Here is a 13,149-nt window from a genome sequence, read left to right as displayed (position 1 = left end):
TCTGCTTATTCAGCTTCCTAAAGTCTACACATAAATGGATTTGATTATTCTTCTTCTTTCTAATCACAACTGGCGAACACCATTCCGTGTGTTGCACAGGAAAAATCAAACCCGCTTTTCGAAGCTTCTGTAACTCTTCAAACAGGCCGTCCCTCAATTCGAAAGGCATACGCCTTACTTTCTGCCGTACAGGACGACTACCCTCCTTCAACGGAATTGTATGAACAGCAAGACTAGGAGGGATGCCTCTCAACTCATCATAACTCCAGGCAAAGATATCACGGAATTCCTGGATCAAGGCCACATAGTCCTCCCTTTCTGCTGTGCTGAGCATAGAACCTAATTTGATTGGCCGCAAATCATCAGGCGTACCAAGGTCTAGCTCGATAACATTTGCATCTCTTATACACTCTTGGCCCTCTATCAGCTCATTCAAAGTGATTTGATAGATGTCTTCCGTGGTGGATCTCTCTTTGGACTCATCACTCGATGATGTCTCACTGGCAGATAAATCTTCTAATGTCTCCAATTTTGTAGAAGATAGAGGAGCTCTCTCACTCTGCGGGGACTCAGGATAAGCATCAACCACCACACGTTGGGCACCTCTGCCGAATATTAGTCGACCGGCGGGTATATCCACTTGGCAGTCCGCTTGCAAGATCCAAGGTCGTCCAAGTAATACTTGGTAACTTGGACGGCCTGCAAAACGAATCACCCTAAAGTCCAACAGGCATTCTACATTTGCAACAGTGACATGGACCTTAGTAATGCAGCCTTCCGGCTGTCTCAAACTATCATCTGCCATTCTGAGAATTGTGGAGGTATCTTTCTGGATCGCAAGACCCAACCTTTCCATCAGTTCAGAACTCATAATGTTAACAGATGAACCCGTGTCGACAATGGCATAATCTACTAATATCCCATCGACATAGGCTGCAACCCTGGGGCAATGCTTCTCAGCATGTTCGAACCAGTCATCACCAACTCGCGCAATACCCAAAGGTTCTACGATATACCCGGTACGTAAAATCTTTCTAAATTCCTTGCGTACTCCTGGGGAAAGCTTAATAAGCTGTAAAAAATTCACATCCGGCTTGACTTCGCAAAGAGAGCTCGCCAAATCGAATTCATGATAGTTTGATAGAGCTCGCTTTTCACGCCAAACCATCCGCTCTTTAGGTCGCTGAACCGGCTTTATTGCCTCTTTTTTAATTTTCACCTTCTTCTTTGGTCCTTTATCCTTCTTAACATCGGCTTTACTCTCCACGGGCTTCAAAGGTCCCCCTTCCATGGAAGGATCCAAAACTTGCGTTCCTTTGTCGCCTTGTTTAGGGTTTCCGTCAGCAGGCTTATCCTTGTCGGCTTCTCTACCCTTTTGACCTCTGGTAAGTACAGCTCGCAAATTAGAGGTTTCAGCATCGTTAACGCGTACAGCCTCAATCAAACTAACCCCACTACCACTTAGTAGCTCTTCCACTGTAGTCTTTGGTCGTTGAAGTATTTGTTTAGGCCCGTCTTCTCGCTGGGAATCATTTCCTTGGGCACGATGATTAACAGGCCCTGGTTGCCGACTACCGCGCTGGAGGGAACTGATCTTACTCCAGCAAGTAGCTGCTAAATGGATAGATTTTCCACAAATGTCGCACTTAACATTTGGGCAATTTCTTGGATAGTGCTGCCCGCCACACCATTTGCAACTAAACCTCGAAGGTGCACCCTCCTCTGGGTATCTACTTCCTATCAAATTTTATTATTTTTTAAGGAAGTTGACATCAACAGCTATTTGTCGATACTGCTCCGTAATCATATCGGTATAATGCTTCATCATGTCCTTAACCTCACCAAGAACCTTGGAAGAACTCGACTCATAGCCTTGGTCATTACCATGTCGTTCCATCGGCCTAACAATTCGATTAGGCACTGGTTGTTGAGCCACATGCATGGTGTTAGAATTGACCGCCCTCCACCACTTGGAGCCATTTGACTGCCCGTAGGCATCGACATGCTAGGGGGAGCTGGTAATAAAGGGACATTCTGCATCATGTTTCCTCTCCCATTAGGGTTAGCCATTGCTATCCCTTGGCTACTACTGCCATTGGTCATTGCCACGTTATTTCCCAATACTAAACCCATGTTCGAATTGCCTCGAGAAGCATAGGCTGCTTGTAGTCGGGATTCCACCTCTTGTGCTTGTGTAATGGCAGTATCTATATCCCCCAAGGGGACACTACTCAACTGCAATTGGATATTAAAGTCCAAACCATGTAGAAAATATTGCAATTGGGCAGCTGCGGGGATAGGAATAGAGGTGTCCAACTTACGGAAAACTTCTTTTATCTTCTTCGCATAAGCACGAATATCCTCGTGTGGTTCTTGGCGAGTCACGTTGAGTACACGCAACCAATATTGCCCACCCCTTTCAGGGGCAAACTCCCTTCGAAAAGCTCCATAAAATGCATCAATGTTCAATATGGTTCCGGCTTCTAAACCATGATACCATATAGCGGCTCTTCCTTTGAGAGTCATATTGAAGAACATCATTAAATGTCCTTCTTCTTGAATGCGGCAGTTGAACATCAGCTTTTAAAACTCCCTAATGTGGAGTTCCGCATCTTCCTTAACTAACCCATTAAAAATGGGTAGCGGGTAACCTAGAGCCGGCAAATCCGTTGTTCCTGCTGGAATTGCAATAGGCTGCGCCATGACAAGGATTGGATTTGCACTAGGAATAGGGGACGGTGGGGTTACACCTCTCGTACTTGACGTGGACTGGCTTATAGAAGGAAGGGGAGCACTAGAGCTTTCACCTTCTCCTAACTTACTGCTTGTGGCCCCAAGACCACTAGATCCACTCCTTCGTAAGGGTTCAGCGCCGCTACGCTTAGGGGAATATCTCCTAAAAATTTCAGCACGTCGCCTAGCTCTTTCGTCTCTTTCTTGCTTTTGGATTTCTGCTAGACGATGCTTATCAATAAATAACGGATCAATCTCAGTATCCTTTGGCATAAACTGCTAGTTGGTCCCTAAATAACCAGGATTCGAGAACCGCCACTTTTAAGCAGCTCCCGGCAGACGCACCACTGATGGACCAAAAAACGGGCCGGCACTGGCTCATGCACTAGCCGGGCCTCGTCCCTATGCACAAGACAACCCCTCGGCCTCGCGACCAGGAGCGTCTATCGAAATCTCTGCCTTCCTAAACATTGCGTTTGTAATACGTTGTAGTCCAACTGATCCTAACCCAATATTACTCCTGAGAGGGAGTCCCTTTCACATAGCCAAAAGGCTCGAATCACATACACATGGGTTCCTCCTACGGCTAAATGCCGTCAACCCTCTGCGACTCTCCTACACCTTGGGGATTGGCCCCTCGATGCGTCGCTCAACATCTAAACATTTCGCACAAAAGTCGCTCAAGGTACCAAATAAGCGTGTCCAGGAGTGTACCATTTCTTCCTCACTTGCTTTCCCCTTTAGGACCCGCGTCTACCTACAGCATGGGTACCTCACTGCCTCTCATCGTAGGTCAGGTTCCAATAAACCAATTGCAATGCATGTCCAGGAGCTGGTCAACTGATACTTTTTTAAATTCTTTTCATGCTCTATGCATTTGGTGGATGCCTAGTGCTCAAACATTTAGCAAAACAGTATCGTGCACAAGTGCAAAAACATTCTTTTAATGGTTTCCAACTACCGTTCGTGCTTCGTTGCATGGGCCTAGCACCGAGGTGATCCTCGTGCTACTAAGCTCTTAATTTTAATTATCATCCATCCTAAATGCTATGCATAGAAATCAACAGCTTTCCCATCATTTCACACGGCATTTAGACATATTTCAACTCCTCTACCCTTCCCCGTTTAAATAGTGCATCGTTGGATAGGTTTATAGGGTATTTTGACATCATTTTATGTGTAGAAAGCGGAAAAAGAGACACTAGAACAAGAAGGTGGGGTTGAACTGAGGCAAATCCTCATGCTTCAGTCCCCACAAACATTCACAAACATTGCTCTTATTTATCCTTATTTTTCAAAGCCCAAAATATATTTTTCCCCTATTTTTTAGGGTTTTTTCTCTATTTTCCTTGTATTTTCCCTTATTTTCTGCATTATTTAATTACTGAAAATTCAAAACAGGTTATGGGCTGTGGCCCTTAGTTCCTTCTTGCAGAAAAGTGAAAGTTTAGTTGGTGTTTCTATTTACTTTTCCATTTTTATGCCAAAAAACCATCATTTTCCCTTGATTTTTCATGTTTTATGTGTTTTAATGTATTATTTTGAACCACAAGATGCATATTTTTCTGATTTTCTGATTATGACCAGCAAGAATTCATGGAAAACAGCAACATGAACAATTTTTAGCCCACATGAACAACATTTTATCAATCCAAAGCCATAAAATCTCAAATTTCCTTTGAAAATTTTGAATTACCGCTTATTTGCGTGTTTCGGGTTTCATGTCCATGGCTGCAAATCTGGAAATCAGCAGCACTTCATGTCCAGCACAATCACCAATCACCATTTCCAGCCCGTGGAGCAATCCGATCCATGCCGGACAAGCCTCCACCATTCTTTCTTCTTCCTCCTTCTTTCCACATGAACTTGCCTTTAGAAGAGAGAGAGGGAGGAGAGAGAAAGACTGAAATCAGAGATCTTCAAAGAGGGCATCATTGCGCGAGCGAAGGGCGGAGATAGAGTCAGGGTTCAGAGGGGAATCAATGCCCAATGTCGATTGGGGGGGTTGCTCACAGGCAGGAGATGGCTCCTCCATGATTGAAGCGCAAATTTCGGGCGCAGTATGGCGCCTTCTTCTCCACGTTTTTTCTTCATGCAAGACATCAAACTTTCATGTGACATTTAAAATTGGGCTCCCAAGGGTCACTTGCCCATTTTGGCCAAATTTTGTCCACCTCTTCGCATCTTGACCGGTTTCTTGGCCATTTCCCCGTCCGGACTCGGAATTGAGCTCTGAAAAATCCTGGGCGTCCGGCTTAGCATCCCGCATTGGCCAGTAGCTCGTGTCAACCCGCACGACTGTCTGAAAAATTATGAAAAATCAACAAGTGTCGCTCGGGCGCCTTTAAAGTACTTTGACGCTTAAAATGGTCCTAGATCGATAAGCACTTCATGGCTCCTAAATTCCGCTCTCAATCTTGTCAAATCTAGCTATCTAGAAGCTTTCGAGATGCAATCTAATGCTGGTGATCTATTCTTTAAGGTTGAGAGAGGTTGCCTGAGATGCCATGACTAATTTGCTTGGCTTTTGGGTGATCTTGCTTTAATTTGGGCCTCTTGTCGAATTGAGAAAAGGGGGAGATTGATGGAGTCTTTTGCTGAGATTGAGAAGGGAGATCTCAAGCTTTTTTTGTGTCTATCAATTTTCTAAATTTAGGGAGGAGAAGATGATGGTGACAAATTTGTGTTGAAAGGGGGGGGACTGCATATTCCGTTAAGAATAGCAAATGATGCTTGTATGTACACCCATAGAGGCTTGCCCATAAGCGACTTTGTATGAGAGATATGACAAAGATGTATGCTCTAGAAGCTCTAGGAAGAGATGTCCAAAATCCCATAAGCACAAAGAAGAAAAGTGGTACTATCCAAAAGCTATATAAGCATGTACTTGACACTCATTTCAATGTTATGGTACAATCAGTTTGAGTCACTCAACATTGTGTTTATGAGTCCAAGCTAATCTATCTTAGAACTAATTCACTTGAGTTACAATTTCTCATTCTAATCATGTATCGTGTGTTTGATTTGCATCCACTATAGCTCATCTAGTTCTAGGTCCATGATTCTCAACATGGTATCAGAGCCATGGTTGAGCTAGGTAGGTAATGGTGTGATTTCTTCGCTAAATTGGTTAGAGAGAGAGAGAGAGAGAGAGAGAGAGAGAGAGAGAGAGACTATTGTCTGTTGTCTATAAATGAGACAAAGGATAGAGAGATGCCACGCCTTCATAATGGAATTGTAGTAGGTGGTCTCCTGCTCTTTGCGGCTGCAGGGGTGGCCTTCCCCTTCTATCTAGGAGCCTCTGGCCATGGCAAGCCGCTTATCATAGATCCCAGCAGGCCATTACCCCCTCAAACAGTTGTAAGAGGCCCCTACATTAACACAGGTTCTCGTGACATTGGGTCTCTTCATGTCATCATCTTCATCATGTGCTTCGAAGAGGAGCACTCCTTAAAGGCCTTGGGCCCTGACCCTGCTGAAGAAGAGGATCCAGGAGCCAAGCCCGTGCTTGCAGTGCAGTGGCTATATGAGGCACGTAGAGAAGCCTTCACACCGTGAAGACCTCCATTCTCTTCTCAAGCATTGTAGAGAGTCCGCCTTCTTCTAGACAATATCACGCCACCTGATGTTGGATTGTATGAAATCCCATCTCAACAAGAAAATCAAGGTTTTGACTCTATCTAAACAGAGAAAAGGAACAGGGCTAGGCATCACTCAAAAGCATCTCGTTCAGCTCCAATCATATCATATATGCACATATATGAGTGTGATGAGTTCTCTATGGGGATCTTCTGCCTGCCTACTTCAGCTGTAATACATCTTCACAATCATCCAGGCATGACTGTCTTCAGCAAACTTCTAAATGGATCAATGCATGTCAAGGCTTATGACTGGGTTAACAGTGGTGATGCAACACAATCTAGGCCTGCAAAACCAGTTGTCGATAGGACTATGCCAGCACCTTGTGAACCATCGGTGCTTCACCCAACAAGTGGAGGTAATATACAAGCATTCACAGCAATAGTAGTTTGTGCTATACTAGATGTCTTGCTTCCTACTTATTTTGCAAAAGATGGCAGACATTGTATGTACTATCGAGATATTCCATATTCTAGACAAGCAAGAGAATCATTTGGCGATGGAAATGGAAATTATGCCATGACCGAATGCCAGCATCATGGCTAAAGGAGTCCAAACCACCAGCAAACTTGTTAACGGCAGCTCCTTACATTGGTCCAAGAATTGTACCTTGAAAAGTTTTGCTTCCATTACAGAACTAGTGTAACTATAAGCTGTTTGCACTTCTCCAAAATCCATTGCCATGTCAAGCCCTTTCAGTGATTGTCTATCCATTAAAATCCAAAAAAAATTCATGTATCCCAAACTTCAATGTATGAGAGTTTGTCAAACCAAGCCCATGTACCCATCAGTGTGTTCATTTGTAAAAGCATAAAGCAAAAAGGAGAAGTACCACGCATCAACATAGGGACAAGAATCATAACAAAGGCAAAGAGCATGAAGACCAAGAAGGAGTCCAAGAAGATCAAAGGCACCCAGAAGATCGAGAAAAGCAAAGGATGCCAAAGAAGCATGGAAAAAGAACTTTCCGCTCCTGACAACAAAGAAATTTTCCCATAATGGATCTCTTGTTTCCCATAGTGGATGTAAAAGCCCTTACCAAAGATGTAAATTTTCAAGCCTTAACTTGACTAGGCTACCAAAGAGCTAGTCTCCCAGGCCATGTTTGTATGCAGGGGAGGAAAAAGCCACCAAGGGTAGGAACTCATCATTTGAGAGGGGGTGTTGAGAATAGCAAATGATGCTTGTATGTACACCCATAGAGGCTTGCCCATAAGTGGCTTTGTATGAGAGATATGACAAAGATGTATGCTCTAGAAGCTCTAGGAAGAGATGTCCAAAATCCAATAAGCACAGAGAAGAAAAGTGGTACTATCCAAAAGCTATATAAGCATGTACTTGACACTCATTTCAATGTTATGGTACAATCAATTTGAGTCACTCAAGATTGTGTTTATGAGTCCAAGCTAATCTATCTTGGAACCTAATTCACTTGAGTTACAATTTCTCATTCTAATCATGTATCATGTGTTTGATTTGCATCCACCATAGCTCATCTAGTTCTAGGTCCATGATTCTCAACACATTCTAGTTGTTGACTTCTCCTATTTATTAATTTTTTAAAAATATTAAAGCTTTTTCTTTTCTTGGCCTTAATCTCTTACAAGTCAAGTCTTGACTTGCTCAAGTCTTTAAATATGTCTATGGACTTAACTAGCCATAACGACCATACACATGGCAATTCCTATGTAGAAGTATTTGTAGCCATATCAATCTCTCAGAAGGTGTCGAGGTATGAGGTATAGATTATTTTATTTGAGACACCACTTTTGATAGTCTAAGATCTTCAAATTCAATATACAGAAAAGTTAAAACATTACACAACAAGAATTACACCAACATGGCATGCTCTCCTCATATCCATCATATATAATAAAAGGGGCTAGTATGGACGATGATGTTCCTCCATATCCTATCATAGAAGTCCCTATAAAGGATGGACATAGGGGTGTGCTAGAGAGTGAATCTAAATCTACATATCCACCATGAAAAACAAGATTCTAAGCTTGCAAATTGTGTTTAAATTATACAATTCACTTGTTTCTAGACACATATAGCAAGACAGAGAGAGTAGTTGCCAAGAAATCTATTTCATAAGGTCAAGTTAACTCATTTCAAACCTGAGCCTTTAAAAACCTATGAAATACCTATTTTAAATTTTAAAAAATTAGTACCTAAAAAAATATGTTTGAAGTTTTGTAATAAACATTTGTCATGGATTCATTTGATACATAAACATGGATGTTGACATTCATTTGCATGAATTTTTCTTGAGTTGTTGCCTATTTTACATTTATATGTTTATGGATTATTCTATGATTAAAGCCAATGTTCTGAGGGATAATGGACCATTATGCATGTATATATTGATGGTATATTAAATCTCCATTTGAATAATGATACGTGCAGCCTTTTGTTCACTTTAATCATCATATACTCTCTATAATTTTGAGAATGGAGCATATGTGATGATTTAAGAGAATAAGAGACCATCATCACTTTGTGAGGAGTTGTGGAGTCACTTTGGAAGAGAGATACATTTACATATGACATTTCCTTAGCAAAAGGTATGACTATTTTTTCCCCTATTTAAAGGGTTCCTAACTAGAATAATTGGGTATTCTATTGTTTGTTTTTAAAATGTGATAGCAGTAGCATAGGCTAGGCTATGAGAAGGTAACACATCCCATCTAGGATGAATGGGAAAAAAGTTGTTTATTGCCACTTTTGTGAGGTGTATGACTACACATATTCAAATGTTTTATTTTATATATGTGGTTTTCTTAAATTGGATTTTTTTTTTTGGTAACCAAACAAAAGCAACAGATATATTACTCTATGGAAGAGATTCATGGAACATGCGATATGGAGGTTGTTGCTTGAGAGGAGTCTGAGAGTAGGTGTTGAGCTTGTGAGCAAGTGACCACCCTGGGTGACACTGCAAATATGCAAGCGAAAGGGTAACACATGGAGAGTAGGGCCATTCTTCTAAATGTCCTAACCTAACTTGCTTTCTAGGAAGCTAATTTGCCTCAACTACCATATTCTCGGGTTAATCAACACTCTAGAGATCATTTGCAAGCTACACTAGTAGTAGAGACCCTATATTTATTTGAATATGGTAATTCATGGAATCTATTCACTGTAGCTATTCCACATCACCTTGATTGATACAAAATGTGAAAATAATCACCTCTTTCAACTTGTAGATCACCTCTAGAGCTTGGTTATATCGCCTATATTGAGTAATGAGAGTGTTCAGAGTGATTTCATGGTCACCAAACATGTTTACTTCTGTTATAAATGGCTATATCACTTAGTCTAAAAAATAGCTAAGGATTCCACTTCACAAATTTATCTCTAAAGTTCTCATTGAGTTGTTGATTTTAGTGTCTTCTTAGCCATAATAAGTTGCACTACCCTTACTATAGCCTTGCATACTTAAAATTCTTAGGCACAACCCATATAAAGTGCAAAAGACAGTTTTCCCATCACCTTGAGTGGTTTCCATGGCCACTTCGACTACAAGGCATTTCAAGGCCCTACTTTACAAAATGTTCTCTAGTTTCCACTCTAAGTGTTAGGTCCAATTGCCATCTAGCCTTGAGTAGAGTGTACTATAGCTAATAAGTCTCATGACCTCACAAGTGGAATTTAGCAAAATTGTAGGAGAGTTTCTCAATAAGCTCAATTGTCTTGGTTACCACTTTAGGTGCACAAATAAATTTGACCCATCTTGTAGAATTGTCCAAAATCATTTGCTAGTCTTGAGTGTTTTATAATCTTGAGTGGACTATACAATGCCTAGGATTGCTGTAAACCATCAAATCAAAAAGTGGGACCCACACTAGTTATCTTGCCTAGAGTAGCAAATTGCCTCAATTGGAATCTTGCATAACCTCAATTGCACTTTTTCACTAATAATAGGTGAAACATTACATATATATTGTACATTTTCAGAATAAGTAGTACTTGGCATCATTCACCTCTAGTACAATCACAACAACATAAATTAAGCCTCAAACTAGCACATCAAAGCTAAAAACCACATCATTTGGTTGATCTACCACATGCATGCATAACTTGCCTTGTGGCGTGAAATTGTAAGCATTTGCCTTATCCTATTTCAAGGTAGAGGTGGAGAAGGTCACAAAGCATGATGAGGCTAGCCGAAACCATTTCTCAAGGGTTAACATGATTATGATTGAGGCTAGTTCTAGTTTGTCATTCTTATTTGGCACTTGTGTAAACTAATGATACTGCCCCAATGCTTCATAAACTATGTCATGTCCTTCAATGGGGGGTTTGAAAACCCAAGGTAGGCAAGGACATAGTTTTATGAGTGTGCATGCATGTCCCATGTCAAGAAGAAAGACAACAACAATCTAAAGTACAATCATTTAAAGCCCAAGGCACACATTTTGAAGGCAAGGACATGGATTAACAAGTGTGCATGAAGATTCTATGGAGAACCCTAAGTAATTTTTGCACTTATGATTGTAAAACAAAATCCAATCCTTTGCATGCACAAGATATAGATAGAAGTAGGAAGCAGAATATCTCATTAACTTGTAGTTTAGATTATTAAACATGAGACAATATAAATAAACTGACTCCTCGATAGAGAATAATTGGTTTGACTAGAAAAGCACAAGACCCCACATTGTAAGAACTCTTGATGATTTCACTAATGCAGGGCTTCGTTCATTCCATCATCTTCTTGCAAGTGTGGTATGTGAGTGAGGGAATAAGTAAAGTAGGCTATGCGTGTGAAGGAGAGTGAGGAAGCTCTATCTACATCTCCATCTCTTGTCTTCCCTACTCCTATCTAGGATGTGGAGGATTGAAGGAGATTGAGGGAGAATTGGTGGAGGATAAATGGTTTGAGGGAACTACTCAAGGGCGTGTGGGCTAAGTTTCCTTTGTTAGTTCATAGCTAGACCACATGCAAGAGTGTTTGAGTATCTCCCTCTCACCCTCAGAGGTAATTCCATAGGCTACAAGTCATGATTTCTATGAATAACATAAGCCTTCAACATGGATACATGGAGCTATAACTTAATGATTTTTATGGAAAATATTGAATTTTTGGAAATAATTATGGTTGACGATTCATATTGTAAACTTTCTCCCCTAGGTATCAATCGAGCTATATTATATGCCTTGTTGACAAAGGCAACTCTATAGTTTCCAAACATTCTCTTTGAAGCATAGAGGATATGGGAGTTACTTTTAACTATGTTTAAGGAGTTTTCCCCTTGCTAAAAAATATTATTCTAAGACATTGGACACTTTTCTAAGAGAGTATTGAACACTTTCCTATTATCTTCACACCCTCTCCCACTTGCACCATTTAAAGTGATTCCTATATGACTTTCTATTAAGAAATTAGACTACGACTATGCACTAATTAGACAATGATTGGAAATATAGTGTGAGTGTATTTATAGTATAGCTACCAATGTTTCAATGAGTGCAATTCAAAAAGAGCAAGTTGTCTCATAAACTTGCTTTCTACACTCATCCTTGCTCCACATATTTATTATAAGACATTTTTCATTATATTAAACCACATATTAAATAGTATAGAAATTCAAATGAGTTATTCATGTACTTACATCCTTCATCTCAAATTATAGCACTTCTCCCTATTCTTATTCCATGTGTTAGTTTGGAAATAATATAATTATCATCTATTAATCGCATGAATATGAACCTATTTCCTTTCCAAGTGCATGACAACTTCCAAACATGGTGTTCTTGCTCATAATGCATCACAAGTCGAATAGCATGCACCATTTTTGATATTATTCTACCATTTCTTATATATATTTCCTTTTCTCCAAGTGTCTCTACAGGTACAATGTACCATATAAGTGCTCATATGAATGTTATGCATGAATTGGGAGATTTTAGATCTCATTATTGGTTTATGAACTCATTTGAGTTGAACCTTGGGTTTTTATGGTTATGATGAAGCCTAGATATTTACACATATTCTAAGAGTGTGGATGATAAAGAATCATTTGAGCTAATTATTTTGTCTTGCAACTATCAAAAGAGCATGTTAAAAAGGTTGACACTTTTAGGATTGGGTTTAGAAAGTATGTTGTCTTCTAAATAAGTAATTGCTCTTTGCCAACAATCACTATCATAACCGAGACCATAGACACAATTAGCTTAAGGTAAGAGAGCTTTTGTGTCTTTTTATAATACAAAAGGCATGAAGCAATGAAGATTGAAGTGCCTGCTAACTCATGAAGCTTTCTACTATAACCTTGCATGCCCATGTGCTAAGGAAAGTAGAAATGCACAAGCAATGTAACAAATAAATTAATTGGAGAACTTTGCACTTACTATAGCTTATTCTTTAAAAAACAATAAAAAGGTGACTGTTGTCACATGAAAAGCAAACAAATGAACAACTTTGCATGCATGCACTATAGCTCAAGAGGAAAGTTACTTAAGATACATCAAGCAAAATGCTAAAAACGTTGCGCTACATTTCCCAATGGCATCTTAGTTCTAGAGGCTCACGAAGTTGCATGAACTTTACTTGGGTTGCCTAAATGAATAGAGTGATTGTCTAGGAACCTTGAGAGGCAAAATGTTGCTTCCTAGAAGGATACATGGATTTCATGATTATATTCATTGTTGGCATTGAATTTTTTCTAAAACTATCATACATAATGTCTACACTCATGAGTTAGTAACTTACACTCAATCTACCACATATATGCATACTAAGAATTACACATAATAATATTAGATGCAAGC

The 13,149-nt window shown here is 40.1% G+C and overlaps 1 pseudogene; it reads left to right on the top strand.

Moving 5' to 3' along the window:
* Nucleotides 1-5,946: 5,946 nt before the first annotated feature.
* Nucleotides 5,947-6,986, top strand: LOC148020218 (plant cysteine oxidase 4 pseudogene; annotated as a pseudogene).
* The last annotated feature ends 6,163 nt before the right edge of the window (nt 6,987-13,149 follow it).

The sequence above is a fragment of the Lygodium microphyllum genome, chromosome 19 (genome assembly GCF_053477565.2).
Source record: "Lygodium microphyllum isolate KBCC chromosome 19, Lygodium_microphyllum_v1.1.10, whole genome shotgun sequence".
NCBI classification, from domain to species: domain Eukaryota; kingdom Viridiplantae; phylum Streptophyta; class Polypodiopsida; order Schizaeales; family Lygodiaceae; genus Lygodium; species Lygodium microphyllum.
This window is presented reverse-complemented; position numbering and strand designations above follow the sequence as displayed.